The sequence below is a fragment of the Podarcis tiliguerta genome, assembly GCF_965153285.1.
Source record: "Podarcis tiliguerta genome assembly, chromosome: 10".
Classification (NCBI taxonomy): Eukaryota; Metazoa; Chordata; class Lepidosauria; order Squamata; family Lacertidae; genus Podarcis; species Podarcis tiliguerta.
The window spans coordinates 27,870,735-27,898,070 of record NC_139543.1 but is presented as its reverse complement, the minus strand read 5'-3'; the positions used below and the strand labels follow the sequence as shown (position 1 = coordinate 27,898,070).

General features: G+C 41.6%; 1 protein-coding gene across 6 annotated transcripts in view; it reads right to left on the bottom strand.

Moving 5' to 3' along the window:
• SLC16A7 (solute carrier family 16 member 7) overlaps window positions 1-27,336 on the bottom strand; it is a 100,020-nt gene that overhangs the window by 54,664 nt on the left and 18,020 nt on the right. The window contains exons 2-3 of one of the 6 annotated variants that reach the window (XM_083399865.1): window positions 9,529-9,572; window positions 8,678-8,749 (exon numbers count right to left, since the gene is read on the bottom strand). The exons of 3 other annotated variants lie outside the window; for them this stretch is intronic. The gene's annotated coding sequence lies outside the window, so the exon portion shown is untranslated. Of the gene's footprint in view, window positions 1-8,677; window positions 8,750-9,528; window positions 9,573-15,119; window positions 15,296-23,158; window positions 23,196-27,336 lie in introns of those variants that run through there. 2 more of the 6 variants (XM_083399869.1, XM_083399870.1) reach the window with 2 other exon arrangements.

Sequence of the window (27,336 nt, the reverse complement as noted above, 5' to 3'; positions counted from 1 at the left end):
AAAAGGAAGAATGATATCAGATGCTCAAGGAATAATAGGGTTTTCCCTTTATAAAGAAGGAGAAAGAAAACATCAAATAGAAGAGCTAAGAGAGAGAGAAAAGATTTTGTTTATGTCAAAGAATAGCAAGTCCTGAGTTGAACATGTCCAGTTCTTTTAAATCCATGGAAAAATTAAAATAAAATCCATCCTTATTGCATAGTAACCAACTGTATCATTTAATATATTTGATGAACCAGATTCACAAGGATATAATGTGATATGATACGTGGATGTCACATTTGAATCTGTCATAGGGAAATATTCCATTTAAGATTATCAGATGACGCATTTAGATGACATTAATTCTGTCTGATTCAAGCTGTTTGAAATGCTGGAATTGGATAGCTGTCTACAAGGACCTACAGAAATCATACAATTGCCTCGACTTCAGAACTCTGGTGCAAGATTTTGCTCCTCCTTCAGAAATAACATGCCTAGAGCCATGTCATGTTGGAAGGGCTTTACAACAGCCTGTGTTGCACATGTTGGGTATGCAGTATTTGTGTATACAGAGTTCTTCCATCACACCCCATCTTCCTATATGAACCTACCTGGTTCCTGACATCATCTTCTGAGGCCCTCCTTCATGTGCCTCCTCCTCGAGAGGTCTGGAGGGTGGCAACACGAGAATTGGCCTTCTCTGCAGTGGCTCCCCGTCTATGGAATGTTCTCCCCAGGGAAGTTCACCTGGTGCCTTCATTATACACCTTTAGGCACCAGGCAAAAACATTCATTTTTAACCAGGCCTTTGGTTGACCTTATTGACATCCAACACCCTTTTAGAATGTGGCTTTTGGGGGGGGGGGGCGTTACTGCTTTTGGTTTGATTTTATATGTTGTCGTCTTGTTGTGAACCGTCCTGAGACCTCCGGGTACAGGGCAGTGTATAAGCTCAATAATAATAAATAATACTTCCACTAGAGTGGGCATGATGTCAAAATGGAATTCCCTTGTCCTGAAGCTGCGGTTGCCAACAAGGCATGGAGATGGGACAGGGTGTTGGAGGTTATAAGACAAGAAGGAACATTACATCTGCCATTGATGGATCTGATGCTGTTGTTCTGTTCTGTTGCAGTCTACTATTCTGACCCTCTCACGTAGTCAGCTGTGAAGCAGAACTGGCCCTCAATCCTCAAAAGGCTCAAAAGCTCATCACTACTTGGTTACTTTCCAGGTGCTTTTCAAAATCTTTTGGCTTTAAACCATTTCATTGTTTACTGCAACTCTAAAACCTTGAACATCCATCAATAATCTCTGTCTGTGAAGGCTTGTTAAACTTGATGCTGTTGTTAAAGCTGACAGCATTTTAAAAAATGAGGTTAAGGCCTGATATCGTAAACCAGTATCCAAGGCGGCTAATGACTAGCACCAGAGTCCCACTACTTGCCCAAAGAAAGAACCCGCCCCTTTGTGTAAGTGTTACAGCACAAAACTGGTCCCACCACCATGCATGATGCTTCCCTTGCCTGGCAAAATTAAATGCACAAGAGCCTGCTGCACACAAGCAGTTGTTTTAGTTGTTTGTGTGTATAATCTAGAATATTATCTGTTTCACTGCTGTGTCTGCATGCCTGATGACAGACTTCTTAAGTATCCCAAAATGTAGACAAAATAAACTCAGTAGCCAGAGTATGAAATTCTTAATCACAAGGTCATGGCCACCACATTGGGTGAAATATTCCTGCAATGAGGGAGTTGGACGAGAATGATCATCATGGTCCCTTCCAACTCTACAATTCTAGGCTTCTATAATTCTGTCAAAAAATAAACAACAGTGTGTTGCTCCATCAGGCAACTGGGCTGTGATGGAATTGCAGCAGCAGGTAAACTAGCGTCTTTCATATTTAAACCTGAAGCTGATAAACAGCTACAAGATAAAAATTAATCATAAGAAAATGGTCTACAATGTGCGTGTACACACACACACACACACACACACACAGACACACACTATTCAAATTACATGAGGACTGCATTACACTCATTTCCCCGCTTCCCATCGTTCCCTTTCCTCTACTAATCAGTGTGAAAGTGGAACAGATAACTTCAGCTGATTTTGCAAAGGGCTGGGGCTGAATCTGTGCCAAACAGATGCCCTTTATTTCACAGAAATTCCAACAAAAAATTATAAACAGCAACAACATGTGTGTTCTAGATGGGCTGTTATTCTTCCCAGTTCTTAAGGGACTGTACTGTTTTTAAACCTTGCTGTTTCTTTCATGCATGAGATGAAATTTCACAGGCTTCTCCATAAAAAAGATGTTTTCTTGTTAGTTTATTCCTGCATAACCCTCCTTTAAAGAAAATGTGTGCCTTCAACACTTATCAGTACCGAAGAAGAAGAGAAAGAAGCAACAACAATAGAGATAGGTTCAATTTATCTACTTGGAGGGAACGTCATAAAGGGCAAATAGCACAAAACTACTTCTCAGAAGGTTGCAAGATGTCTCCCAAACTTGTCACGACGTGTCAGCACATCGCTTAGCGTGTGCACATGATGTCAGCATGCCCCGTGGCCTGCACACATGGCATCCACACATTGCGTGGCCCAGACCCCCTCAATCACTGGGGCAAGACAGTGTGTGCTTGGCGTTGAGTATCCTTCTATATGTGTCATCAACAACGTAAGAGAAAGAGAAGGTGATTGCCAGGAAATCTGTGCCCTGGAACTGCTGGCATGAGGGCCAAACTACCCTATAAGAAACAGAATTGTTTATTTAAAATAGACTATTTAGGCATGCTTTTTATGTGGGGGGAAAAGAAGTCACACAGCTCCTATCTAGATTGGGACTTGTGCCTTGGCACATATATTTGATGTAACTCAGTAAAAAGTACCGAGACCACCAAAATTCTGCGTTAACAAACCAAAACAACTTAAGGGAGGGAATTCTTCCAAGTATGACGTGGGAATGGCATTTCACTTTGAAATTAATGTCATAGGGCAATATTAAGAGGAAAAATGCCTCCAAGGCCAAGGCACAATTGGATTTGAATGGCAAAACTGCAGGAGCAGCTCAAAATTATTATTGCAAGATACCTGCAGCGTAGCTGGATTCTTCTTTCATTCTTTCTTTTTTTCTTCCTTGGAAACTATCACATGCCTCTCTGTTAGTTCCTGTTATCAAATCCAAAACACTTGGGTAACTGCTTGTAATAAGTAAGCTAATGGACCCATTTAAATAATAATTAAAAAAAACAAAACAAGGAAGAAAAGCATGTTAGCTGAATACCTGGCTGAACCACTCTCAGCCAGTTACGTCCAGATAAAGGATGGGTGTCATGTGATACTATGCGAAAGCAGAGGGACATTTTCTTTCCTACTTGAAAGCATGTGACAAACACAGCTTCGGGTTTCCAGCACACACAGACACGTTTTTATAGCAACTGTAAAGGACACTGAAAGATTCCCTGTGAAAGTCACAGATGACAAAAGGTGCATACATTTAAGGGCTTGGCTTGCCCTTCTCTTTTTTGGGTGAGGGAGGTCACATGAATCAGAAAATGCGTCAGACAAGCAGAGGCATGTGATATGGGACAAAATTCACCTGCCTCTCAAATCCTTTGAATGTAACAGTCCAGTGTAAATGAGCACCCATGCTGTAAACGAAGCTGCTTTTACAGCCCTTCCTACAGCCTCTCCACACATCCAGAGTCTCTTTTCACCAGTCTGGGCTCAGTGAACCCAGTGAAGGCTACTTCCATGGAACACAGGAATATACCTTATACAGAGTCAGACCCATGTCAACCAGTACCATCTGGGGGAACCTATGAACCTCCAGGAGTTGTTGATTATAACTTCCAGCAACCCTGCTCACTGGGCCAAGATAGGCGGGGCTGATGGAAGTTGGAGTCAAATCAAATCAAATACCTTTATTGGCATCACAATATAAAATGCTTCAAATCACTGGGATGATTAAAAGGACAAGGGTGAACCTGTCTAGGGTTATAGGGTCACACTGTAGTCATGTGCACTTAAGATATTCTGCTACGCCCAGTCTATTTCCTGAAGGAATGGTTCATTGGGAACCCTTTCGGGCAAAATTGTGGCTAAAAAGGAAGCTACTAAAGCAGTGGTATCTTTGTCCCGATCTGCCAGGAGAAACCTCATTTGATTTCTTCTCGGAGTTGTGGGCCGGAGATCCAACATTTTACTCAGGATCAGTTGGCGAGGTTTGCTATGTAAAGGGCAATCTAAGAGAATGTGGTCCATTGAATCTGGTACGTCTTGGTTGCAGCCACACAAACGGGCTCGATATGGAGTGTGTGAGAATCTGCGTTTAGTCACTGCAGAAGGGAAAGCATTTAATCTTGTGAGCATAAAGGCTCTTCGATGGGAAGGGAGTAGTAAATCCTTTAGGTATTTGACACAGGTTCCACAGGGTGTTGTAATACCTAAGGCCTCTGGACAGCAAGATCTCGGAGTATGAGGTAACAAGTGCTGTCTTTTGTGGTCGCCTGATTAATTGGAATATGTGATTTTTGTCACATGCTTCAAGGCTCTCGAGAGCAATGCCCAAACTATGGATTTTGTCTTGAATTGCTCTATACCATCTGGATGAGATGTGCTCTTCAAGCATAGAGGTTAAGAAGGAGTTAGATGCTGTTCTAAAGTGGTCTTTCAGCCAGGCCTTGACTGTAGAGAGCCATGCTTTGGTTTCCATCAGATGTGGGCAAGTTTCAGCACATAAGATTAAATAATTTATGCATTTAGGGGCACCAAGGATCTTACGGAGAAAAGTCGCTTGGATGGAAGTTGTAGTCCATCCAACAACTGGAAGGCCACAAGCTGCCCACCCTGTTGGACACTGACTAGCAGCTCTTCTTCAGGGTTTCAAGCATCCTACCTGGAGTTTGGGGGGAAATTAACCTTCTGCATTAAAAGTAGATGCTTTGCCACTAAGCTACAGGCTGCCCTCTGGTGGTGTGCCACTTTACACTGGCATCAGGAGTTCTGTGTTGCATTCCATGTTCTGCTGTCACTCTTTCAGAGGCACCGATGTAGCTCACTCCATTCTCCAAAGATATGCAAACACATAATGCTTCCATTCTAATACATGCACCCACCTCAGCAGAAACTCTATAGCTTACGTGTTCCAGCTACCCCAAAGGTGGTGGTGTTGTGGGGTTTTTTGCCTTGCACATTTCCTCACCCCAACTCTGCAGAACAAATGCAGTCCTTGTTTTATTGTATCATTCTTCTTCAGTCACAGCAGCGACTTACAGTACAAGGCTGCAGCTTTTCAAAATAACAGAGGAAGCAACTCAAGAGATTCTTTCTAAAATGCACTTGAGTGACGGTATTAACTTCTGGGGAGGAAACACCACAGGAAGTCTGTCTGGTTTTATTTTGTTGATTTGTAAGGAGGCCCATGTGTGTGTTAAATTTATATTTATTTTTCTCTTTTTACAGTGGCCCTATTCCTCCTGGGAGTGCAGGGAAAGCTTCCTCCTTTCTTCATAGCAATCCTGTGATAGAGGATAGGGCAGACACTGACTATCTCACAGCTGAAGACAATCGGAGCTGGAGTTCAACAATATCTGGTATACCTTCTCTGCTCCTGCTCTAACCAGTATCCCAAACTGCCTCTCTTACAAAGCAGATGTTTGGGCAGAACAAAGTCCGAGCAATGGCACCGGGCCACAATTTACACATGCAACCAGACATTGATTCTCTTTGCCTGGAGGTCACGGTGGTCAGTCTGGACCACTGGGCACAGACTTAAGACCCCACAGTCCCTTCCTTTCCCCCCAAAAAGATGGTACCACAATGGACAACAGTGCTTGTGGAAGGGGGAGAGGGGAAAAAAGGGAAGCATTTTAAAGAGTGGGCATGGGTCTCCCTCAAATGTCTCTGAGCTCTCTGTGAGACCAGAGGCACTCTGAAAACTGAAGAGGGCTAGATGAAACGTTTGGAGCTTTGCTCTGTCTGACTAAAGTACACCCATGATAAAAAAGTTATATAAAAAGGTATTGTGGTGAGGACTGACACTGCCTAGTAAGGGAGGAGGGGGGAAGGGAGGGAATGGCTGACCAGAATGAGCAGGGGAAAGACTTTACAGTGGTACCTCGGGTTAAGCACTTAATTCGTTCTGGAGGTCCGTACTTAATCTGAAACTGTTCTTAACCTGAAGCAGCACTTTAGCTAATGGGGCCTCCTGCTGCTGCTGCGCCGTCGGAGCACAATTTTTGTTCTCATCCTGAAGTAAAGTTCTTAACCCGCAGTAATATTTCTGGGTTAGCGGAGTCTCTAACCTGAAGCATATGTAACCCAAGGTACCACTGTACTTTTGATATCCTTTGTTCAAAACCCCTGTCAGGTATGATGCAGGCAGCCTGCCAACAATCCTCATAAGAGGTTTGAGAAGAAAGATTAGAGAGAGGAAAAAGTCGCTTCCCCTCAGCCTGGTACAGAAGCATGACATCAAAGGCCAAATTGGGAGGCCTAGCTGACCTTATGAGGCCCCTAGGCCAGATGTTCCCAATGCTGCCTTACTATGTATTGTGGGGAAAGGTGAATCCCTATTCCCATCATTTAAAAGAGACTCAACAGCAGGTGGCTGTGTAAATCAGCACATAGTGCTGACTATACCCATGAATGAATCTATGCTATGGAAAGGAAGACATCAGAAGATAAATGACAACCTGCCTGGACTGAGGAGGAGAAAGCCATGTGTATTGTAAGATGCTGGATCTAGAGGAGGGAAATAGTGCTTTCTGCATTATTATTTTACTACTCTTGAAAGCATAACGTTTGTTAACTTGATATCCTAAAAATGGAACACAGCTGCCTTCCCTTGATGGCATACTAAGATATCCTTCTGAGATTGTTTGCTCTTATTTTTAAGCCTAATCTTTCATACGTGAAGTTTCTTTCACTGTGAAGAGTTAGCTGGTCTCCTCGCTCTACAAGAAAGGCCTTTCAGAATTACTTTTTGAAAGCTGAGATGGCTCAGTAGTGTGCCTCTCTTACCTCCTGGCATCTACTGCCTCTGCCATAAGTGAAGCTCCTGAATTGCCTTTAAAGCTTAGGTGTACCACTGGGCAACGCTGTCATTGCTAGTAAAGTACTGTTCGAGTCTATAGTTTGATTAAATGGGAAATGACTCTGCTGTCTTCCAACAGCATCTGCCCATTGTTTGAATTAGTCTAACTTAAAATTGGGAGCTGATTATATTTGCCCACATTAACTTGTCTCAAGCTGGCACTATTTTTTTGTCAGATCTGCCTAGCCAGATTTGCTCAGGAAAAAAACTGGGCCCTTGAGCCCCAAATTATGTACACTAGCTTGCCATTTTCATTTCATGCCTCTACTGCACAAAGTTATTCAGCTACCCTTCCCAACCAGATGTTACGTACATGCTGCTCATGTAAATCCTCCCCTGCCAAGTTCGAAGGGGGATGATGTGGGATCGTTTGGACCAAATGCAATGCTTAAATGGGAATGGCATTTGATGCTTCAGGAAGGAGAGAGAGATGAACCAGCAGGCAAGCTTTTGTTTTGCTCTGCAAGCCATTCATCTTAGTAACTTTCGCAGAGAAACAGAAGAGATAGAAAGATGCATCAAGCACATTGCTTGACTGGGAGCAAGCCTTTTGGACTTAATTCAGAGGGAACAGATATAGGATTGCCCTGTACAACTGCAATCCTATACACATGGGAGTAAGTCCCATGGAACAAAATGGGGCTTGTTTATAAAATGTTTAGGATCGCATTGTGAATAATAGTATGCTTAATCCAGGCTTCCTCAACCTCGGCCCTCCAGTTGTTTTGAGACTATCATTCCCATCATCCCTGATCACTGGTCCTGCTAGCTAGGGATCATGGGAGTTGTAGGCCAAAAACATCTGGAGGGCCGAGGTTGGTGAAGCCTGGCTTAATCTATAGAATATAAATAAATTATGGAACTCGCTCCCGCAGGAGCTAGTCATGGCCACTAACTTGGATAGCTTTTAAAGAGACTTAGCCAAATTCACTGAGGATAGGTGATCAATGATGACTAGCCATTATGGCTATGCTCTGCCTTAGTGGACAGAGGCAGCAAATGCTTCTGAAAACCAGTTGCCGGGCTTCACAAACAGAGAAAGTACTGCACCTCTGTGATCAGGTACTGCTTGCGTTTCCCACGGGCATCTGGTTGGCTACTGTGACAACAGGATGCTGCACTAGGTGAGCCATCAGCATGACCCAGCAGGCTCTTCTCGGGTTCTTAATTGAATGCAATATTTTATCTGATGCAATAAAATGTTAATCCTTGTCGTTTCTCAATTTAAAGCTGAGTATGTAATCTATCTTGCATAATATGCAATTAAAGACACCATGACTCACAAAACGGTGTGTTTTTCCCACTTGTTTGAGGTATACTTGTTTGAGTCACCCGTGCTGGTTATCCATGGACAACCCAGTCTTCTAAATGCATTTACAATGCATTCGGATCAATGGACTTGCCATACGACCAATTTGGGGTTTGCCCAAATTCTGTGTGTGCCATTTAGTAAGCATGTGGACCACTATTTGGTCAGGACTCCCAGCCTTTTTAAAAAGTCAACTGTTGCCCATGTAGATCCAAAAATACCAAGCAGTACGTTCAGGCAGTAGTCTGTCTAGTCACTTAGCAAGGAACAAGCTCAATCCTACCTTCCATTATTCTAATGAAGGATGCCACATGTAAGGGAAGCAGAGATGCCAGTGAAGTTTTCCTAAGCCAAGCTGGGGAATAAACATTGTGTCTTGTTAAAAGTCCAATTCCAAACTTGTACTTCACAAGCTCCAAAATTCCGCCCTGACTCATGTTTTCAAAATCCCCAGACACATCTCTCGTCACTATTCCCTACTCCCCAAAGCTGTTATCAAGCACAATGGAGTGACAGAGAGGGAAGGAAGAGGAGATTCCTTCCTCCAGTACTCCCATCACTGCTGTGTCAAGCAAAGGGTGGAGTAATATTAGGGTCTAGCAGGGAGTTATGTAGATGAGCAAGGTACTGTATATCTGACATCCTTAGATTGGCTCTGCAATATTTTTCCAAGTTGTCCTGATTTCTTGGAAGTCCAGAATAATCTTAAATCAAAACAGAAGTCCTGGAAGTTTCCAAGAGCTTGATAATATCACTAGGAAATTTGTGGTGTTAACCTGCATTGTTTTCCTCTTTCATGTGACACTGAGAAGAGGAACTTCCTTCAGCTCACCTGAGTTTTTGGTGCTAGGTGTGGATAACTGCTTAGTGACAATATTCTATAGGTCAGGGATTTATAGACAAGGTCAGGGATAGGCCCTTCAGATGTTGTTGGACTCCAACTTCCATCAGCCCCAGTCAGCAAGATAATGGGAATTGTAGTTCTAGGTGGTTAAAGTTGAGACAGTATATACACTGACTTAGAGATAAGAGCCATTGTAACAGTGCTTAACTCTGTGTGTTACAACTGAACTCTAAGGCTGCAACCCTATACTACTTAACTGAGTGTAAGGCTACACTTCTATGCATGCCTACCTGAGAGTAAAATCCTTAAAATTCAGTGGGATTCATGCTTACTTCTGAAAGGAAAAAGAACATGCTTAAGATTGTGCTGTAAGCCTTATGGAAATCAAAGAAAAACATGGAAATCAACAGATACATGTATGTATGCACAGGACAGCAACTGAATTCAGGTGGTGAAGGTGACTTTCCATTTCCTTTGGACAATGCCTACATGCTAAGGGTAGGCGTTTTGCCTTAGTATTCAACTGGCTGTTATTCAAGACTTGGGGGGAAACAAAGACTTCACGCACTTGGAAACTCTACTTGCTTGTTAACTGAGCCAAGAGAAGCTTGTTACATTTCCACTGGACATGTTTTGCTACTGTAGAAATAGATCCTGGTATAGGCAAGTGGTCAACTTCCTCCGATTGTTTTTGGTGGTTGTCAGGAGCAGATGACAACGCAACAGTGAATGCACTTCATTTGAACAATTAACAAACAACATGCATAATATATCTTCTCAAATTGAGAAAATTGGCCGGAAGATATAAGGGTGATCAGGTACATAGTACGGCATGGCAGAGGTCAGGCAGCTAGGGGTCAGGACCATGGAGAGCTCTCTGTAGAACAAGAGTCAGGATTGAGCTGGGTGCTAGACTCAGAAGGAAACGAGGAGTGTTGCTCCAGCACTGGTCTACAGCCTTCTGAAGTTTTAGATATTCCTGCAGAGAGAGATGTGGCTGTGCCTTTGCCATCATGGGGGCAGTCTACTAGGTAGTTAAAAGGACTGCATTCTAATATGCAGGCGTGTACCCTGGTGAAAATGAAATGCCTCCTGTGGCCACTAGTCACAGTTGGAGGAAGGCGCTTCTTTGGACCTGCAGGGTCCGTTCCACTGCCAAACATGGCAGCATCAGGTAATCCTAAGGCTTAGTCTAAATCCTTTTGAAACAAAACACTCAAGTTACCCTACATGGCATTTGCCACATCTCCTATGGCAGGCATAACAAACTCGGCCCTCCAGATGTTTTGGGACTACAACTCCCATCATACCTAGCTAACAGGACCAATGGTCAGGGATGATGGGAGTTGTAGTCCCAAAACATCTGGAGTGCCTATGCCTGCCTATGGTAAGAAAAACTTGATTCCAGGTGAACAGGAAGGAAAGATTTTGTAAACTGGAAAGGAGTTGGTTTCTTTTGATTAGACTATTGTTGCACCACAGAGGACTAAGGAGGCAATCCTATTACCTGGGAGTAAGCGCCATTTAACTCCGTGACTAAATATATATAGATTGGGTTATAAGACAAGTATACATGCGCAACAGGCTTTTATTTCAGTAATAACTGCTTTTTGAAAAAGTTTTGGTGCACTAGTAAACTGTGTAGATTTATTTGCATGATTGCATTGGCTGTATTTGAGACCTGACTCTGGTAAACTCCCTCTTTGCAAATATTTGCTCTAAGGTTCTAGCTGCTGTTCTTGAAAAAATAAAATAAACTTTTATTGTTTATTTCATACTTACAACATAAAGCTCCCTCCCATACCACCAAATCCAGAACAAATAATTTCATTCCAAACTACTAAAGGTTTGAACTATATTGAGGTTAAGTCAATCATGTGAAGAGCAATAAAAAGGGTGGGGGTAGAAGACGGGGGGGGGGAATGGAAGTTGTTCTTTGGTGATCTGCTATCATACCATATACTTATAGGCACTTGGGTTTCCCATCTCTACTCAGAAGTAAATCATATGGAATTCAATGGGGCTCGCTCCCAGGTAAGGTGGGTTAGAATTGCACCCTTTGGGTATCTTTTAAACATTGTCCATTTCTCTCTTTTTTAAAAAAACAAACAAACAAAGTTTCAAATGGAACTTAGTGTTCTTCCACACTACTTTTATTATAATATTTGTAATATAAATAATATTTTGATCATCATTCTTCCTTAAGCAATCAGGTAAAAGCCAGGTTCAGGGGTGGGTGGAGATTCTCCAACATGACAGTCTAGTCCCAAGCAATTGTGTTTATTATGAACACACACACACCAGACCTTGTTTTCTTGGATCTGGTCAGTTCTGTGCTCATTGCTGACTTCTCTGCCAAGCTAGCATTAAAATATCAGCTGTACTGAACAAGGTGTCTGGTGAAAACATTTTCTCCGCCTCCCCTATCACGGCATGCACCCTTCCTCATGATTTGCGCAGTCTGCTATTATCTGACCCTTCACCCTAGACATTCCCGTCAGCCAGACACTCTGCCTCTCTCCTTCAAGCAGGAGGACACAGGCACTCACAAGGACACAGGCAGCCACTGCCAAAGTTCCTTCCACACTCCTCTGGGTTATTGTCAGGTCACAGCTTGACATTGTGGCGTGAGGAAACTGCATTGCAACATCCTATGCTGGTGTTAAAAGTGCTTGTTCTCGCTGCTTCTCTAATTAAACTCCTCCTAAGTTATCATTCTAAATAACTCTGTTCTCTCTCTTTCCGTTGTTCTTTTAAGCTCTTCCATCTGGCATCTTCGTTGTAACTTGCAACCTCATTTCCCCCGTCATTGGACAATGAACGAAAGCTATATAACTTTACTCAGAGCTGTTCACTTCTCATTTATCTGTAGCATCACAGAAACCATTCTAATATTTGTTTGCCATTGTACTAGTCAACCCCTGAAGGGAATGGCATGCTGTATTTTGTTGTTGTTGGGTTTCCTACTATTACCCCTTTAACTGCATCTACAGCTTCTTCTCCAGTGCTGCCATGGGTTAACATAAGCATGTAGAGATGTAACACAGGGTAAGTCGCTATTGAAATCTATGCTGACACTTCAGATGCTAATCGCTCCAAGTATCGCCTACCTGCAGTGACATTCACATTGTTGGGATGTGCACCAAATTGGTACACTGCAAATTGTGTGGGTCAGTTATACATCAGGGTATGTCTGGTGTGTACCCAGTTTAGGCGTGCTAGTGTAAACACAGCCTTAACATAACTCTACTTGAACTGTAACAATAGTGCGCACACTCTCTCTCTTTCTCTCATATTTCTTCTAATCTTTTCCTTTTACATCTTGACTGTTTCCTAGTTGTGAAATCAGATATGAGCCCCTGATTGTTGGTCTGAATGTCAGGCCAGGATCTAGAAAGTGTTGAATGGATAGCCAATCCCAAAGAGAATCTTAGCTCCAAAACCCTATGCTATTTGATCCCTTTGACACCTTCTGATCCCATCATTTCAGCTCTAATGGAAACTGCCACTTGGATGCACATTAATGTGCACCCAGGGAATGTTGGTGAGACTTAGGGCAAAACTAAAAGTGACAATGAATGTGAGGTTACTGCCAAGAATGTGAACTCCATGAGGAGTTCCACATCATTAGCTTTCTTGCATCTCCCCACAAAAGTCAATGATATGGAGGAAGGATGGAGAAATGCAGATCATGATGTTATTCCATATTTCCATAACTACAGGAGAAAGAATGGGGAACCTGACAAAGGTTTGCCATTTTCTGCAGCAACCCCCTGCCCCAGCACATGTACATGATCAAACTTCACATAGTCTTAGTATACACTTGAAGGCAAATTCCACAGCCTACATTCTTTGGTATTATACTATTCTTATACGACTGGGACAACTCCAAACAAATTGATTGTGGACTGCAGATCCCACTCCAGATGTGGATGCAGCTCTCAGGTGGCACGTGCATTCCAATCAAAACGGTTGATCTGCTCACATTAAAAAATATGTACATATGGGTCCTCATCACCCACTGGAATCAATGGGGAAGCCCACCTTAGTCTGGGAAACTGGGTCCAGATCAGAGCTCAGTGGCCTATACAAATTCACTGGATTAGGGAGCAACATGTTGCAGAAAGAGAAATAACTTATAGGGGAAACATTGTTAACTTCACAGGCATTACTTAGACTTTTGTATTATTAAAATAAGTGTCTCACAGACAAATGAAAGTCACAGTGCCCGCCTTGGAGAATTTACAATCTAATGAGTCTTGAATTTCCAGTCAGATGACCTAACACCAAAAACTGAGGGAGAGGCAAAATTTACACAAAATAATACAATCAAGTGGTCTGTTGTGATTCTACTTAGTATGTGTGTCATGTTTGGTATACATATTCATATACCCTGCTGCATTTCTATTTGCCGTTCTCCTGGCTTTAGATAATATGCAGCACAACGGACCCTAATAACTTTATTAACACTTTCGGAATGTTACTTTACTCTTTTCCAGCTTTCCCCCACATCAATCAGTCTCAGCTTCCTATAAACTCTAAAGTTTCGCCTGTCAGCTCTCAGGCATTTCCATTCCCATGATCCTGTCTAGGACTATGCATGATGGCAGAAGGCTTGCTTCTTCAAACTCAGAGCCAAACTGCACACTACACAGAATGGTTTGGCCTTGTGCGTTTCTTTTATTTTGCTTTAAAACAACGTTAAATAGCAACTGTCAGGATTGAGATGGTTAAACAGGATCGGGCCTGTGATAGAAAGTTTAAAAACCCTTCCTTCATGGTCCCCCCATCCAAAAAACCCCCTCCAAACCTGCTACTTAACCCAGAATTGAAGCTGCCATAGAAGCAAGTGTAGCTTTGCCGTGGGTGCAAATAACAGCTTCAGAAATAGACCGTGGTGTGTGAAGGTAAAAGGATGATCCTATCACCACCACCAAAATCACGCTGCAATGGGTCCCCCCAGTTACCATTTATCAATTGAAAACAAGCTGGGACAAACTATGAGTTTTAGTGTTATCTGTAGTTTGGTCCTCAGGTCACTATCAAACACTTGAAAAAACAAAGTGTGGATTCTAGTGATAGGCAGCATGTTGAACCTTCATCTGCTCATCACTTCCCACTGTGACATCCTTCCCACCCAACCTGACCGCAACATTCAAAGACCAGGAGAAAAGCAGTTCGGGACTGGGGTTGCTAAAAGAAAGTCAAAGGGTCTAGGCCTTCTAGGGCCTCCATTTGAAACCATCCCATCTTACTAGGTTGGAAGACAGTGGTTGGCTGGCATCATGTGCATCTCCACTCACAATCATCATCTTAAAGGCCTGGGAGATCTTTTCAAGGGCTTGTTGATCACCGTCACTATCTAAAGTTAGACCCATGGCTACTGTCAACTCATATGTCGTGTCTCCAAGGAGGAGTGCAAACATACACAGCTCCCCAAAGCTGCTCATTTGGGATGCCTCGTGAGGGTAGACGAAGTATGTCACACAAAACAATGGGCTATATTGTGAGCCAAACTCAGAGTAGGCCCATTGAAATTCATAGACATTACTGACATTACTCCATTAATTTCAATGAGTCTACTTGAAGTAGAACAACTCCATACCCACCCCACAAAAAAAGCCTTTTCTTCTTCATATCAACAAGCAACAAACAGTTCAACAGCAAGATAACATTGCTTCTTTTCTTGTTACAAAGACAACAGAAGATTCTTTTTCATTCCCTTATTTCTGACACCAAGAACTGCAAATTGCAATGCTGACCCCATTAAGTACCAACCTTACTTTACCTTAGCCCCAATCTTCATAATTCCTGCACACCATTGTTTTTTCCAACTGTGAAATGTACTTTTTAGGGGAAGTCTCATATTAATGGCACGTACCTGTTGGATAAGCTTCTCTGCTAACATCTATTTTCCAAGGCTTACTGTACGCACACTCTATGAAACAGCGTTATGGGACTTTTCCAATTTTGTGTAATAGCAAGTCAACATAAAGCGTTCAGAAATACACCACCAGTTTCTGACTGGGTACAATTTATTTAGCTCTCCTTTATTCAGTGAGAGCGAACAGTGTGCTAGAATGTTTCCAAGGTTTATAAATAGAAATTAATAAACCTGCTGAAAGCTCCTCTTGAACTCGTTGGCAGGGAAGGAGTTCTACTAACATGTTAGGAAAGACTTCCATTGCAATCTCATTGAATGCATTGCTCTTAGTCATCTGGCATTCCAGCCACCACAAGCTTTGACCATCAGTTGACCTGGAGAAGGTCAAGCTGATACAAGCAAGAAGGGTTGCTATGAGACAGTCATATGTACTACTGAAATATTATTTGAAAACTCTGAGCTTCTGCTTCTAATTAAGGAGGAACAACTAAGTTTTGCTCAAATGCTACTTGCAGGCTGAATCCAGACTTATACATACTTAGTGGGCACCCATTGAAATCAGTTGGACATTTCCTAATTATACATTTTCTAATTATTTTATTTCCAATTACGGTATTAAGAGGCACAAATGTTCTTCACATTGTGTTCACAAGCCTCTAGTAAACCAAATTTCATATTTCAGTGGCTGGACTGTGTTGTCTTGAACCCTATTGTTCTTTTTTAGAGTGTCCCTGACTTGGAGGCACACAATGACATTAAAAAATGTCCCAGGGAGTCATTGTAACCTCTCCTAGTCGGCCGCAGAACACTTCCAGTTGTCCTAGAAGCAGACAAGATGCTGTTAATCTCTCCCTGGAAATTTTATAATGGCAACAAAAATCCATTACTAAGGAACCTTGGGCATCAATTTCAATTTGTACATATCTCCTTCTCTTCCTTTCCCTCCCAGTACTTTCCTTCATGTTCACAGTTTGAGTTACCATGTGTGCGTCATCCTGACCAATCCCATAAATGCCCTGTCTCAAAGCGAACTGAGAAAACTCTTAAACTGAAATGGCACCTAAAACTGATCTCCCCGCCTTTCTTTATCACTATCAGGTATTCCCTCCCCACTTCACCCATAAAATTCTACAAATGTGGTTTCATTACTACAAAGGAAAAAAAAGTTTAATTGTTACTAGATTTTGTGGGGGGGTTTTGGACAATTGTTTGGGGGAAATGTGACTTTAGAAACTTTTACAGCAAATGTATGCAAGAAGAAAATAGCAGAAAGAAAACACCATTTTTGTTTCCTGGTTTTCTGGGGCAAGATTTCTACTATTGTCATTTGGAGTTAACAGAACTTACATTCTTTTGAAACACTTTCTTTTTTGTTACCCCCTTTCTTATTCTGGGTACATTTTGGCAAAATATAAATGTAATAAATGAAGTCTGAAGAAACCAGTACCAAGAGCGGGAAAATTATAATGCAATTCCCTCAAGTGAAAATGTAGAACAATGCACACTAAAATTAAAATTGCAACAAGCCCATAAAAACCTCTCAGTAACATTTGTCATCTGAGAGCTGGAGGAGCGTTTGTGTCAGAATGAAGGTGTAATGAACTTTAAAAAGCCAGTTATGGGGGCTCTCTCAGTTCTCTCGCTATTTCCCCCCCCCCCCCCAGAATAAAATGCCTAGCTACAAGTTGGGAATTATTTGCAGCTAGGTAATAGCAAACTCCCATGCAGCAACTTTTAATGACTATGACCCAAATTTTGAAAGGAAAACGGGGGACTGCAGCTGTGCCAACAGCTCTTTGGTCGATCTGCTCAATGCATAATGGCATTTGAGAATAAAGTGTTTTCTGTATACAAGGTGTTTAAATTTTCCTCATTTTGAATTGACCTTTCCCAGGAGATTTTAACACAGGGGCAACAGTGCTTTGACCAGAAATAACTGAGCAAAGCATGTCTTTTACCTCTTTCTCAAGCCGTTTTTTTGTCTGCAGCTGTGTATGTGTTTTGTGTATGTTTATGAACTACATGGCTGGTGTTCAGTCCACCTGGTTGTTGTTGTTTTTAAATACTATTTTCAGCCAATAAACAGGAAGATGATTTATGTACATTTATGTACCACTTAATAGCCAAATTCCTAAGCATACAAAACACATACATAAAAACACAGTAAAGTTATTAAAAAGAGAAAAGTCTACATGCAACATGATAAGCAAAAAATACATTAGAAATAGCACATAAGGCATCAATTAAATGTCAATGCATAATAAAGCAGAGCAGTGTGATGAATCTTATGAGGAAGGGAAGCCTGCTTAAATAGATGGATCTTCAGAAGGTATTTTAAGCTTGCCCCAATTTCTGCCTCACAAAAGGGAAGTGGAAGGGTGTTCCAATAGTAATAAGAAGAGAGCCTGTTGTCATAGCAAACCTCTGACCCCTGACTTGACAGAATATGGGCCTTCCGGCCTGTGAAATCAATGGGTTGGGGCCTCCTGACACGACTAAGCTATTGACCATGGAAATGTTGACATTCCCTCTCCTTATCACTCGACCTCTCCCTTCCATACCTGCCTGAAATGGCTCCACTTCCTAAAGTGCCATGAGTTGAGTTGTATCTATGAAAGCTTCTGGGTCAAAAATCGACTTGTGCTGTGGACAAGTGGGTGCATGCTTCCTTCCATCATGGTTCTCCATGTATTGGAATTTAACCATGTTCTGGTTTATTGACTTACAGACCCAATTGCCACCTTTTTGGATGCTCTTTGTAAGTGCTGCCTAGTTCATAATGTGCAGGGATTGGAGGTTGGGAGGTTGCCTTGAGATACATAGGGGCTCTATCTCCTGTTCTCTCTGATACTTCATATACTGTCCTTTCTCCCTTCAGTTGTTGCCTGCAGTGACACTAGAAGCACCAGAGCTAACAGAGAGGGGGCATATCCCTGGCAGATTTGTGGCAGGTAATACCTTCAGTGATAGTGTTGATCTGCTATGGCAACCATTTCCCTCTTGCCTTAATCCTCCATGTACGAATGGACATACCGTAGATTTTCAACAAAGTTCATTATAAGTGCAACAGAGACACACTTATTCAAAACTACATAAAAGACTGAGGTAAAAACTGCCTGCTCACAACAAACGGTACATTTTCATGCGCATGTCAGTGAAATCTATGATTCAGGGAGCACATGGGGAGAGAAGAATCTGAAGACCATTAACTATTCTTTGAAGTGGGGAGCCGGCTTCTTGCTCAAATGCATCCTCTAAAAGCAATAGTTATTTAGAAAATTCAAATTATTTTTATTGGTTCGACCCTGAAGCATTTTCAGTAGGCGAGAGTTACTGCACTTTGAGAACAAGTAAAGTAGTAAGAACCATTGCCTCACATAATAGCGTAGCACAAATGGAACCTACAAAGTTGACAGTTTAAATCCTATCTTTTTCAGCAAAGCCCATTTGATCTCTCTTTCCTCCCTTCCTCTTTCCCAACTGCAATGTTGTCATCTAAAGTAAAAATAATATAATTAACTCAGAAACAACTTGGGTGATTTCTACTTCGGGCTACACAAATAAAAGGCAAGTCAGAACAATGGTATTTTCTTTTAAAGCTTTTCAGTGAGTTTACTTTGTTCTTTTGAAAGCATTCATAATATTATTCCAAATGCTGTTTCCATACTAGATGTTCTCTGCATGTGTAGGAAGACAGACTTAATTGTCCAGAATTCTTTTCAATAAATAAGAAAATGAAGTGCACATAGAGTAAGTGAATTCACAGAAGATTTATTTCCAAGATAGTGTGTTTATGATTATAGGCTTAAATGCAAAATGGGGGCCTAAGATTTGGGTAGTTTCAATTTTAAAAAGAACAAACAAAGGAAAGCAGCATTATGGCTTCAATTCTCTCCTACGATATAGGTTGTTTGCCACTAAATTTATGTGTGATAAAGATCACCCACACTAAACTTAAGCATTGTCATGTTTTACATGTGACTGTACATATCATGGCATTGAAAGATTCTGGGACATATCCAGCCATGCCCTTCTGTGAATGGAAGGGCTCCTTCCATTATGCAAGGGATTCCCAGCCAGCAGAGGTTGCTGCTGGAGGAAAGGAAAGGCGACCTTCATAGGTCTCTCCATATACACACCCCCAGGAACAACCTTGGGGATAAACAGGGGGTTGCAAGAGCTGCAGGAATCAGTGAAAAATTAGTAAGGTAAAGGTAAAGGGACCCATGACCGTTAGGTCCAGTCGTGGACGACTCTGGGGTTGTGACGCTAATCTCACTTTATTGGCCGAGGGAGCCAGCATACAACTTCCGGGTCATGTGGCCAGCATGACTAAGCCACTTCTGGCGAACCAGAGCAGCACACGGAAATGCCGTTTACCTTCCCGCCAGAGCGGTACCTATTTATCTACTTGCACTTTGATGTGCTTTCGAACTGCTAGGTGGGCAGGAGCAGGGACCGAGGAACGGGAGCTCACCCAGTCGCGGGGATTCGAACTGCCAACCTTCTGATTGGCAACCCCTATCGTCCCAGTCCTATTAGTAGAGTTCCACTATTGGTAAGTCTGGATCCATATGCCATTTTAAACTCTTTGTTCTCTTTCACATCATTTGTGATGCCCCATTCACTGTGAGCCTGAGGATTCAAAGCATATGCTCCACTGTACCTGCAACTTAACACTAATCCTTTGCTGCAAAACATATTATGACATTAACCTACTTATGTGCTTCCCTGGGGGTGCCCTGTGAGCACCTAGACAACCTCAGTTTCAAATAGGAATATTTTTTTCTACATAAGAATCCCATGCTTTCTCCAGTTCATCCCATCTTGCTTTCCTGTTTGTGTTTCTGCAGTTTCTGGATACTCTTGGTTTCCTGATAATTTTTATCTCCTTACTTCCTTGCATTGTAATAGGAGATCAAAAATGGATTGTCAGACGCAAGGTCAGCACCATAAAACCAACCACATTCTTATTATTCTAGTGCGGTTTTATGGCACAGTGTGCTCTTGCTTATCCCACCTACCTTACATCCCAATGTGTCTGATACTAAGTGGGTCAGGCAAGATGTTTCCTTCCTCTGAGGCTACCCAGGAGGAACCGAAAAATGCTACAAAACTAAGTCTCTTGTTCTCTCTCTCTGGCTGTTTGACAAAACGGGAAGGTATCCTGGCAAGTCAATTTGTGTGCTACTTTTAAAGCAACTTTTCAGGAACCACTAAGAGCATAAGGAATACTAAACAGAGACACAGGCTTTGGGGATCTTAAAGTTCTACTTAAAGGTGAAGGAATATCAATGGCTACTAGCCACAATAGAGCTGTTCCACCTTCGTTGTGAGAGTTAGTATGTCTTTGAATACCAATTGCTGGGAAGCACAGATGCAGAGAGTGCAGCTGCACTCAAATTCTTCTTGCTGACTACCTTGGTGGACTTTTGGCTTGATCTAGCAGGCTCATCTTACCTTGATATATTCAGGATCACTTAAGAAAGTAAGAGGTGCCTGGCTGCATCTGACCAAGATCCTGTAAGAATGCCAGTGTCTTAACTGTACAAACATTACTATGTTAGGATTCTCATATACATTCCTAGCCCGTATATGGCCAGGCATCAATGGAGGCTTCTTGATGGTTGCACCACAATTATGGAATATCTTCCCCCCCAAAAAAGGATTTACTAGCACCTATGTTATTTTCAAGGCCAAGTGAATGTAACTTTTTTTTATTCAACAGGGTCTTTTAGTTTCAGTTATATGTTTTGTTTGTTTTTTAAAAAAATGTCAAGGCATGAAATGCTTTCTCTTGCTGGTTTTTCCTGTTAATTTTATGCTAGTCTGCTTTTATGCTGCTTCTTGGTAACATTTTATAGTGGATGTTGAGTTTTTGCATTGATATGGCTTTATCAATATTATATTGCTTATATTTCTGTAAACTGCCCAGAGGACCTGGCTCAATGGGTGGTCTAGAAATGAAAAAAAATAAAAAATGATGCCTTGAAGCACAGTGGATTTCTGGCCAATCTCTTTTGCAGCACCCTCCGAGGCTGTTAGTAAGCATGCTATAATGAAAGTGTATAGTTTGGGCACCAAAGTGATATGAAATTGTGTGCTACCAAAACAAATGCAACGTCTAAAACACCCACCCCCTTTTTTAAAAGACCTAAGATAAATGTTTTCGAATAATTTTGTTTGTCTCAGAAGCACACGTGGATCTCTGGATTGGGAAAATAACGGTGGTCTTGGCAGAAATCATATCAGGTGTCTCACCTTGAGATGTCTCTATTTAACAAGGCAATGCATGCTTATAAAAGTTGGACTGTTTCGTAAAAGATTATTCATTTCTGATGTTCTGTATTATGAGTCTCTTTTTCCCCCTTCTTATTCTGCGAAACCATTCAGCATCTTTCTTGGATGCTGTTTCAAGCACATCCAGCTCTTTAGTCGGGTCTCTTTTATTGCCACTCGTCCCTTTCACTTTATATTTCCACTTTTTGTCCTCACCTTGAAATCCAGCATAAATTTTGCTTTACAGTCCTCATTTTTCTTTTCTCGCTTGCCTAGTCTATCCACTTCCCCCTTTCCATCCAGCATGCATTAATTAAATCCTCCACCCACTCGGTTTCACTTAATGTACAAATACATTGACGAAATCTAGTCTGGAGGTAGTCTCAATATGCATAACAATGGATAATTTCCCAGATTATTGCCATCTACAGATGTATACATGCTGGCAATGCAATCCTACACGCCTACTCATTTCATTCAATGGAGTTTACTCCCAGGTAAGAAAGAATTGGATTACACCCTAAGGCTCCATTCCTATACGATCTGGGTTTAAACATCATGAAGATCAATGGAACTTACTTCTAAGTATGCATGTTTGGGATTGCACTGTGAAAAGTATACTGTCAATTGCTATATTTGTAAAATGGTAATAATAAATGGTTTTACGTTTAAAATCAAAATACTGCTTTAAGTCATGAAAAGTTGTTCCATGTGTAACTGGTAACATCATACAGCACAACGATTGGCGCTAAATAAATGTTTAATAGTGGTAATTTGAGCAGGTTTCAGCAGTATATAAATTGCTGAAATGAAGAAGCTCCTCTGCTTGCAACATAAAATTCTGACTACTTCTGCCTGACTCTCACAGTTCAGATGAAGTCCCTGACTAATTCAGGGAAATCAGCAATGTCTTAATAGGTCATGAAATAAAGTAAAGTTCAGCCTAATCTCAGGAATCAACAAATAAGGAATAAAGCAAATCCCCTACCTAACTGGTGAATTTTCAAGCTCATTTGTCAAATCTGCAAAATAACCACAGCCCTTTGTGAATTATGCAGACATTTCATCATTGTAGCAGGTAGCGGTTCATTAATTACTCAAAGGTATTGCCAATTTGATGAAACAGGTAGAGGTTGATTAATTTTTAGAGGTTTTTTTTCTTTTTTTAGATGCGTAAGTGATTAGCTTTCATGAAAATTGCTAGGCTCTCTAATTTAGGCAAAGGCTTTGGTGAACTGATAAATCAGGCACAGTCAGTTAAAAGAAGGAATAAATATATAGACTGATTCCCAAATGAAACTATATCACAAGAATATCTAAAAAATATTTTTTCTTAATAAAAATAAGAACTTGGAAAAAATCATAACCAGGCCTTTCACATACTCTTCAAATTATTCATGAAAAGGTTCCCATCATCACCTGTAACACAGTAAAATTGTTGCATTTGTTATGTTGGAATGACTAGGAATACATCTGATTTTGAAAAGGCTGGGGCTAGAGGTATTTAAACACATTTGCTCAGGAGTAAGCCCCACTAAATTCAATGGAACTTGAATTTATGTAAGTTTCTACAGAGCTGCAGCCTAAAAGACCTAATATACATGCGATACATGCAGTTAAACAATTACACCAACATGCTAGCACAATGCAAAACAACCCATAATCATTTCATTACTGCTAATTATTAATATCCATTATTATGGTCCAACATTGTCTGCTATCTTTAAGTAAAACTGGAAGAGAAAGTGGTGAATTACCTGGTAGAAGACCTCTGTCCAAAGACAATAATTAACTCTCCTGGCTATAGAAACTTTAGTATGAGCATTTAAAGCCCTTTTGTAATCCTGATTGGTCGGTGATAAAGCATGCTGTTTGTTTATTTTAGGCAACCAATTGAAAACTGAAAAGGCATCTCAGACTACTTAGTGCAGAAGGTTACGAGGACTTCTTTTTAAACCCTTTAGTGCTACTTCACAGAAATAATGATCATTTATTAAAAGCACCGAAGTATTATATTTTTAATGAATGAAGCACTAGCCTTGTTTAGAAGAGTCATAGTCACAATTCTACAATATATATTTGCAATGATGCTGCATGTGGAAGTGACACAGAAAACCATTTCTATAACCTCAGAAATGCAGCAGTAAAATAAAAATTATGCTTCCGTATATAAGTGACACGACATCCTCCAGCGTTGCAAAGTCTCAAGCAGGGCAGCATGTATTTGGGGGAATTTAGCAGCTCCTTGGGTCATCTTTATTAGAAAACTAGACCATCTTTTTTCAGACCAGACCTTGTCCATTAAGAGGATAAGAAGCAAGTCTTATTAAGAGGGCGTGTGTGAACCATTATGTGTGATGGATTTTGATATAATGGAAAGGTGTGCTAGTGTGAGAGAAACAGAGGTGATTTTCTACAGATTCTTCCTTCCCGCTACAGCCTCCCTGTGCCCCTCTCATACAATTGTCCATGCTGTTCTCCCTTAACTCTCTGAACAGATGTAGGGGACAGGGACTGCAGTTAGGAGTTAACATTTCCCTGCCCCCCCCCCCCCATTGTCACGGTCTATATCAAGCCCCACACAATTTGCATAGGATAGGAAGCCAATATGCTAACGGACAGAATTTACCATTAGTATACAAAGCCCCTACACAACTTGGCACTAACATAGCTGAAGACCTGCCTTAGCTTCTCTATACCTGCCCATTCACTACAGTCATCTACATCCTTGTGGTGCCACAATGAAAGGTTTGTTTTGAGGCAGCTTGGATCGGGTCCTTTAGCACTGGGGCATCAACCAGCCTTGTGGAAGACAAGTTAGAAAAGACCCATCATGGTAAACGTGCCATAAAATACGAATGCAAATGTTCACTTTTACAGGCTTTCCCAGAAAGACAAGATTACGTTTATAATGATTTTGAGTGTACATATTGATACTAAATGTCTTGTTAGCTGCTTTGGTTTTCACACAACAACCTTCATATTTCAGAACACTAGATAATCCCCTAATATGATGGTGGTTATTTTACTACCATATCCTTCTTAGCTGTTCATCTTCTAAACTTGTTAATTGTCTCTTTTCTACTAATAAACTGTCCTGGAGGTGAAAAAGGAATACAGTGGTGCCTCGCAAGACGGAATTAATTCGTTCTGCGAGTTTTTTCGTCTTGTGAATTTTTCGTCTTGCGAAGCACGGTTTCCCATAGGAAATGCATTGACAGTTTCCCATAGGAATGCATTGAAAAAGGCGCAAGACGTTGTCGTCTTGCGAACCAAGCCCATAGGGAAATTTGTTTTGCAAAGCAACTCAAAAAACAAAAAATCTTTCGTCTTGCGAGTTTTTCGTCTTGCGAGGCATTCGTCTTGCGAGGTACCACTGTATAGGATACGTGTCTTCCAAACACATATGATGAATATGATACCACATACTTCATGGGCAGCTGTTGCCATTACATGTTCCCCACCCCCTCATCATATAGCAGTAAAAAGGGTATTCTGCTTTTATAACACCCACAGTTTGGTTTTGTTACTTTACTACTGTGAGCATACATTCAAATGGAATCTTACCACCAGGGGAAATTGATTAACAGGACAGGACTAGTTTTTAAGGGGAATTCCTGACAGGCTCGGTCTTGTAGCCTGGCACAAACTGGCACAAACTTGGGCTTAGAAGCGCAGTGCAGAATGAAGCTTCCTTGCTAACCAGTCTGAGTCATCTGGGGACAGGGAAAGAAGAGAAGACTCCAACTGTACCAAGGCTGTAGTCTTGGCTGGTATCCTGCCTGTTTCTGTGCATCCAGGATCATGCACTATCGCTGTTCAGAAGCAATAGAAGAAGAGTTTGGATTTGATATACAGCTTTATCACTACCCGAAGGAGTCTCAAAGCTCCTAACATTCTCCTTTCCCTTCCTCCCCCACAACAAACACTCTGTGAGGTGAGTGGGGCTGAGAGACTTCAGAGAAGTGTGACTAGCCCAAGGTCACCCAGCAGCTGCATGTGGAGGAGCGGAGACGTGAACCCGGTTCCCCAGATCACGAGTCCACCGCTCTTAACTACTACGCCACACTGGCTCTCACAATAGTCATTTACACTACCTAACATGTACATGCAAAGTTATGCTGGGCAAAGACAACAGCAGTTTTTTTTTTGCAACAGGATCTGTGTGTGCAAAAGCATAGCTTCTGAAATGATTGCAGCCTGCTTGGTGTGGCTCTGGCTCTCCTTGGGATCTCTGTATCAGAAGAGAGAAGAGATCCATCCATGGCATGTATGCTGCAGTTGACAGATCAGGGTCTCTTGGTGACTTTAAGACCCCCACTTATTTGGGGCCCAGCTGGAAGCTTTTAAGACATCCAGTAGTGACCGAATCCATTTCTGAACATGGAAATGTCATGGAAAATCTTTCCCCTGAACTTGGGTGGCAAGTGCAACAGAGGCTTGCAAACCTGGGTGAAGAAAACAACAACCTTGCAACAGAAACTAAAGGAGTGTCTTGATTGAGAAAGAATACCTTTCTCAGTCTCTCATTGTTTTTTCAAAAAAGAGGGAAAAAAGGATGCAACTGTCATTGAACAAAGAACTTTTTAATGAGTTATTTGCATAGCTCCAACACATACAGTTGAAGATTTATTAGCTTAGATGACAGCGGCATGCCAGGATTAAGTAATAATAAGACAGGGGTATCAGAATTATTTAATAGCTGCATGCTTGACTGTGTTAAGTAGGACAAAGGTTAAAGCTTAAAAGGTAGAGAACATTTTATTTTTCCAGTGTTATGTGATCATAAGATAAATTTCTTTAGGGCATCCAGTATAATTATTATGGTTATAAAAGCACAGAATTTTCAGGGTGGAGAGAACTATATAAGGAAATCATGTCAGAAATAACACAAAATCACAGCATAGAGCTCAGCGGGCTCCTCTGTTTACAACAATGGACGCATTCCTTAACAATGTTCATTCGTGGAAGTCAATCCCAAGTCCTATTTATGCAAAGTCCTGCTTACCACCTACTAGATACTTAACCTTTGCTCCATATTAAACAAGAGATACCAGGGCTGTTATTCCAGCATAATGACCCTGAATTTAACAGGAATCCAGACAACAAGCCACCACATATTATCAAAACGACACGCCATGGGTCTCTGCAACAGACCTTTAACCCACCCACCCCCTACCCTGAAAGTACTGCAAACCAGTGAACTGCAAGCTGGACAACATCCCCAGTTACTGTCAGAGAAATGCCCATAAGTTTGCAACACAGAGGGCCAGGTATTTGGAGAGGTAAGGCAAAAGGTGTCAGAATCTGCTGTTTAGGCTACAGTTCAAGTCAAAACCAATTCAAAACAATATGCAGCATCTCTTGTCAACCAAAAAGCTCATCATGTTACCCAGACATTGGCTGTGTCCTGGCTGAAGTTTTAGATGACAGGGGAAAGTCAATAAGAAGGGAGTTTCGATCAACCAATCAGAAAGAATTCAATGCAGGCTACGGTGTAAGTCCTGGACTGAACTTACAGGTGGGTAAGAAAACAGAAAGACAGACAGACAGAGACAGTCATGAAACAGAAATCTTGGAATATATGTATCTTGTTCAGAATGTCTTCTATATACAGTGGTACCTCGGGTTACATACGCTTCAGGTTACAGACTCCGCTAACCCAGAAATATTACCTCGGGTTAAGAACTTTGCTTCAGGATAAGAACAGAAATCATGCTCCGAGGGCACGGCGGCAGCAGGAGGCCCCATAGGCTAAAGTGGTGCTTCAGGTTAAGAACAGTTTCAGGTTAAGAACGGACCTCCGGAATGAATTAAGTACTTAACCTGAGGTACCACTGTATTGATATCTCTTTTTAGTGGTGTCTCCAATGACCTGCTGCTTAGTGGAATCAGCTACTTTGTGTGACCTACCGCAGCTCAGCATTACAACTCT